The sequence below is a fragment of the Peromyscus californicus genome, unplaced genomic scaffold (genome assembly GCF_007827085.1).
Source record: "Peromyscus californicus insignis strain IS unplaced genomic scaffold, ASM782708v3 Scaffold_22__1_contigs__length_63687245, whole genome shotgun sequence".
NCBI classification, from domain to species: Eukaryota; Metazoa; Chordata; class Mammalia; order Rodentia; family Cricetidae; genus Peromyscus; species Peromyscus californicus.
Window position 1 is genome coordinate 57092188 of NW_026294525.1, and position 6044 is coordinate 57098231.

The following is a 6044-nucleotide window of genomic DNA, read 5'->3' on the forward strand; positions in this document are numbered from 1 at the left end:
ACAGTATTATTTCAATTCTTCAATCAGTATGTAACATTATCGAATAGGATGCCTTATTAGAACAGTGGTTCTCAACCTGTGGGCCACAACCCCTTTGGCCAATCTCTCTCTCCAAAAAGATTTACATTATGATTCATAACAGTAGCAAAATTCTAGTTATGAAGTAGCAGCGAAAACAATTTTATGGTTGGGGGTCACTATGACATGAACAACTGTATTGAAGAACAATATTTTAATGAAACAAGAATAAGTTATAAACAACAGTCACTCATACCTATATCCTGTGATATCTGATGACTAGAATACAGTATCAGGCACCGTGCAGAGTGACTTTCTGAGAGCAAGCTGCCCTGGTTGTGCTTCAAAATGTAAGAATTTGCACAACCACATTCAATCAGAAAAAATTTAAGTAAGTTATAATATTTTTGTCAAATTAAAAATAAAATGTATTACATGTGTGAGAGGCCAGGATGAAAGAAAACCAGCAATTAGAGAGCTGGAAAGACCTCTCTGATATGGAATAAGTGATCACGAAAACAATGTAAGGTTTGGATTATAGCTTTGTGGTAAGAAAGCCAAGTCAAAGACAAAGAGATATACTGGGCTAAAGTAAACCAGCACGATTAATCAAGAATGGTTCACACCCAGAGTCCCAGAAAGAGTATGAAAAAGACATGAAGGTATTTTCACAGAAACAAGGAGATAAAAGTTTCCATACAGAAAGAACATGAGGGTGAAGGCCAAAACCGGCTTGCTACCCAGCCCAAAGCAAAGGCACACATGGCTGTGTCCTTACTAAACAGTTACACGTTTCTTGGTCAACAAAGAATAACTCAAGTTAGAGAGAGAGAGAGAGAGAGAGAGAGAGAGAGAGAGAGAGAGAGAGAGAGAGAGAGAACACATGCAAACAAAATACAGTAATAGAACAGATGAAGAGGAAAAATAATTTTTAATAGCAATTAGAAGCGAAAGGTAAAGTTGGGGCGATTCTTTTTTCTGAAGATTTCTAACTGTGGCATTCTTACTTGGATTATTAGCCATATTAAGGCAATGGGAAACTTATTTCAGTAGCTGAAGGCATTTGAAGATTGTGTTTCTCTTTCATGTAGTTGTCCAAATTCGGAGGAGGTCTGGGAAGGGCTCTGAGCCTCTTCGTCATTAAAGGACCCAGGCTGATGGAGACCCCAGCAAGTACAACTCATGCCTTCCAAAGCAGACCTGTGTGGAATCCGGTCAGCACAGAGGAGAGACCTTACACCTACTTTTCTGCTCTGTGGTCTGGACTACGTGTTCTGCTCCCTTCTCTTTTTCTTCCTTTCAGGGTTTTAATATGCAGCCTGCCCTGGGCTTGAGCTCCTGGTCGTCCTCCCTCAGCCTCATCCCTGCTGACGCCACCCACACACCTCACCACTCCTGGCGTCGGTTCTTGTCACGTTTCTGTTGTAGAGAACCAATCCCGTGTGCCATCCTGCATACGAGGCAGCTAGGGACAGGAAGTCAGGGTAGCCGCCCGGGCTGACAGATTCATGTCATGGAAAGAAGAGCCGCTCTGAGAGGTGTTTGCTCGAAGTACAGCGTCTAAAGAGTGTGAAGACAGAGAAGAATGGGTCGTTGGAAATGTGATAAGGAAGTCTCAGGGGGACAGTTACACAGTCGTGCAAGAGAGCGGGAAGAAGGGCTATTTAGATTAGAGTGTGGAGTGTGTGTGTGTATACACATGTGAATGTGTGTGTGTGTGTGTGTGTGTGTGTGTGTACACATGTGAATGCCCATGTGTGTAAGACTACCTTGTAGAAAATATATAAAATTGCTAGTTATGCGATGAATTGGCCAGGTGGTCAGCAGTATTGTGAGTCTAGGGATGTAGTTCCGTGGTAGACTACTTGTCTGACATACATAAGGTGGTCCAGGGCTCAGTCTCCCTGAAACACATACATATACAGCAAAATATTTCATATATGTATTATATTGAAAATCCAAAGGGAGAATTTAGACAATTGTCAACTTGAAAAAACATGAAAAGCATTACAGGAATGAGGACATTCCTATTTAGAAACAACTAAGCCCCAGATGCCAGCTCTGTAGCTGTAATGAGACACTGATAATCAAGGACTTCAGCAAAAGCTGCTGTATGGGGAAGAGAGTGGGGATGGAATGGAAGGGTTTAATGATCTCCCTCTCTTCACACACACACACACACACACACACACACACACACACACACACACACACACACACACAGTGTATGGGTGTTTGTCTGCATGAACATCTGTGCTTCACTGAGTATCTATTTCCTGAGGAGGCCAGAGAAGGGAGTTAGATTCCCTGGGACTGGAGTTACAGACGGTTGGGAGCCACCATGAGGGTGCTGGGAATTAAATCTGGGTCTTCTGGAAGAGTAGGCAGTGTTTTTTAAGCAATGATCTATGTCTCCATCCTGGGTTTAATGTAATATAGAAAATGTATTTTCCGTACTTGGAAGTCAGTAGATGGTGTATAAACTAATTGGTTCAACATATAGAGGCTAAAGCCAGACGAAAGTACTGAAATAATTTTGGAAAACACTTGCCTCTGCAAAGTAGGGCTTAGTGAGGAAGGATGGGCAGCCATATGTGTCTGGGCTTATCTCCGGAAGCCAGAGAATTAGTGTGTCCCAAGTTCTATTAACGGTTAAACCCGTGCTCTTTCCCTAGGATTTGGCCCTTCAGATTCTGTAAACTGGTCGTTTTATTATGGTATCTCGAAACCCATTGGTGTGCTGGTTGATGTAAAGGCAACTTAAGCCCAATCACTGTATTAGAAACTTTACTGCCTCTCCTGGTAATAAAGGTAAGTCTGCCGAGATTTCTCAGAGCCAATTTCGAGTTAGACAGGCTGCCGTGTCAATAAAATAAAAAAACTGAAACATCTTTCTGTCCTTCTAGTTCCGAGGCTTAGTCTTTTCCTGTTAGGGTGTTGACACAGTGCTGGTGGACTGTTAACCCGTTCCTCTACAGTATGGCTTTGACACTGACAAAATGCCCCAGGGTCACCAGAGGATTAAGTCAATTTGATCATGAGCATTGGCACGGAAAATATAAACAAGGGTTCAGGGCAGATTGAGAGGTATTTATACGCCGCCGACTTCGTGTAGAGCATATATTTGGAGGAAATGGATTTGATGACGCTGAGGACTGAGGGCTGAAGCTTTGCAGCCCCGTAGTTAGAGCAGAGGGTCTTCAGATCTGCTTGATATTTGTCATAATAGGAAATTTTTTGTTCATGTTGTTTTAAGTGTATTACTGTTTTCAACTTAGATTTTTATTTAATTGATACAATTTTCAAAGAAGTTTTAAAGTTAGCATAGAAAATGATGGGTTCAATTCTGGTGTTTTCATAAATACACCTCCTCTTACCTTGTTCTCATTTGCGCCCTTCCCTTCCCTGTCCTCCGACACACACCCTGCCCTTCCCACCCCTTCTGGTCCCCTTCACTCCTGAACGGTCTTCATTTACATTCTTATGGACAATAGAAAAGTGGCCGCTCTTCTGTAAGTCATTTGTTCTGAACCAAGGAAGCCCCTTGCTAAAGCCTGGGAGAGCAAACTGAACACTCTGAGAGCTTACCCAGGGCCCTTTGCCAGCTGAGAAAAAACCCCAGTTGAGCTTCAGACCCACAGGGCAATGCTTACGGAAGATTGCTTTGGTGCATTCAGAAAAAAAACCAAAACGGTAGCTTCCTATTTCCTTCTCCTCAGCTCCCTCAGCTCATCTAGGTGAAATTCAGGAGAGGTTGGAATTTCACTTCCTTTCATGATAATTAGATATAATTTCAGATAAATTAATCAAAGTTAGTGTGCACCCAAAGCAAAATGTTTAGGGAAGAATTCTCACAGCTAAATCATCTCTACTTCCCCTGGAAAGAAAAAAAAAATTTAAAAGCCATATCTTTTTTGAAATTTATTTTTATTTCATGTGCATTGGTGTTTTACCAGCATGTATGTCTGTGTGAGGGTGTCAGATCCCCTAGCTGCCACGTGGGTGCTGGGAATAGAACCCAGGTCCATCTGGAAGATGAGTCAGTGCCATCTCTCCAGCCCTCAATAGGAAGGGTTTCAAACTGCTGAATAGTTTAGGTTTGCTCTAGCTGACTATTGGCAAAAATGAGTGGTTGAGGACATGTCTTCTGCAGAGTGCTAGAGACTAAGAAAACGGAATAATGACGCATTACTGAGTTTACAGTTGGGTTAAATGTTTTCTTTGTGATATGGCCCATTTGATTTAAAAAGTTAACTTCAATTTTCTTGGCCATGTAGAACCTGGTAGAACTGCCTGCCTAAGTTTTATTGTGACCACTGTGGTAGGTATCTTACCCATGATTCTTCATCTGTGAGAAAGACACACTGCTGTGGTTGGAAACACAAAGAGAATGTAAAAGACTCCTACCAGAAATGGATGGAAGAGCAGGCCCTGAGCCTGATTGACAAAACAATGCTGCATTTCAGCAAGGCAATAATATACCTCCTGTTCCCTTCTCTGGTCCTCCTCCTGCATGGACCATGACGCTGGTTTCCCTGAGTTTCCAGGGTCCTCTTTGCCCTGGCAGGATGCCTGCTCCCCACATGGAAGGCCCTCCCATGATGCCAATGACGGGCCCTCCTCCTCCTGGAATGATGCCCGTGGGTCCTGCTCCTGGAATGAGGACACCCATGGAAGGCTACATGCCTATGGTGCCTGCGCCTCCAATAATGAGACCTCCTGCTCGCTCTGGGATGGTCCCCACTGGGCCTGCCATGAATTGACCGGACAGGTAAGAGCAGAAGCTCTCTTTATCAGTTTTTGTTTATTTGTTTTGTCTTTAGCTGTATGACAGGGAAGACGCCTCCTCCCTTCCCAGCAGAGAATGTAGCTTTGGAGGGGAGAAGTGGGATAAACAAACAAACAAACAAACAAACCTAATTTATATCATACTTCATTTCCTGTAGGCCCTTAATTTGATATACATAACTAGCAAAGAAGAGTGTACATTTAGTTGGAGAGAAGCAAGAATTACGTCTGTGATTATAGGATCTTTTGAGTTGGTTCTCTTGAGTTGGTTGAGATGGGCAAACCCTCCCTTTCTCAGTCGGGAAGGAATGGACATCCTTTGCTCTTCTGAGTCAAGATCATCGCTTTTCTTTTAAAAAGAGAATGAGTTATCCACCAGTCTGTCCATACTGGACTCGGAGTTTATCCATACCTGGTTGTTTGGTGTCAACTGCTCTTTGGAATCAACAATGCATATTTTCATAGTCTGCAGATACAGACAAAGCTCCAACTCTTCTGTGTAACACGAATCCTGAAAAGACATAATAAGAAACCCAGAGCCAGATATTGGGGTAAATGCTCAAAGATCAGAGGGACAAAGGAACAAGCCACTGCCATGTCTTACCTCTAGGACTCCTCAGCCTGAAAAGGCTCCAGCCGAAAAAAGCTTTAGTTTTTATCTCCTCACGCCTTATAAACCTTTCTCTGCCCAGCTATTTCACTTCTTTCTTAGTGCTGGGATTAAAGTGTGTGTGCCACCACTGCCTGGCTCTGTTTTCTCTCCTAGACTGAATCAATCATGTAGTCCAGGGGGGCTTTGAACTCACAGAGATCCAGACAGATCTCTGCCTCCTAAGTGCTAGGATTAAAGGTGTGTGCCACCACTGCCTGGCCTCTATGTTTAATCTAGTGGCTCCTTCTGTCCTCTGATCTTCAGGCAAATTTTATTAGGGTACACAGTATATCACCACACTTCTGCTTTGTTAAAGGACAGTTTGCATGTCTCAGAACAGAACTGCAAAACACTGTGGGAATAAGGGGGTCACTGAGTAAGTCACACCATCCCTCTTAGACCCACACCCCAGCCCAAGTGGGTGTAGAGGCCTGCTCAGAGGGAGGCAAATCTAGCCTCATCCTAACTCCCCTTAAAGTTGCAAATCATGCCATTGCTAAAAATCCAGCATTTTTGCTCCTAATGTTCTTTTACATTCGTATGGGTAATTTAATAAGGCTTAGGTTTTTTTTTATAGGATTAAATA

The 6044-nt window shown here is 43.0% G+C and overlaps 1 pseudogene; it reads left to right on the plus strand.

Annotated features, from left to right (window-relative positions):
• Window positions 1-674: 674 nt before the first annotated feature.
• Window positions 675-4793, plus strand: LOC128118206 (U1 small nuclear ribonucleoprotein C-like; annotated as a pseudogene).
• Window positions 4794-6044: the final 1251 nt, after the last annotated feature.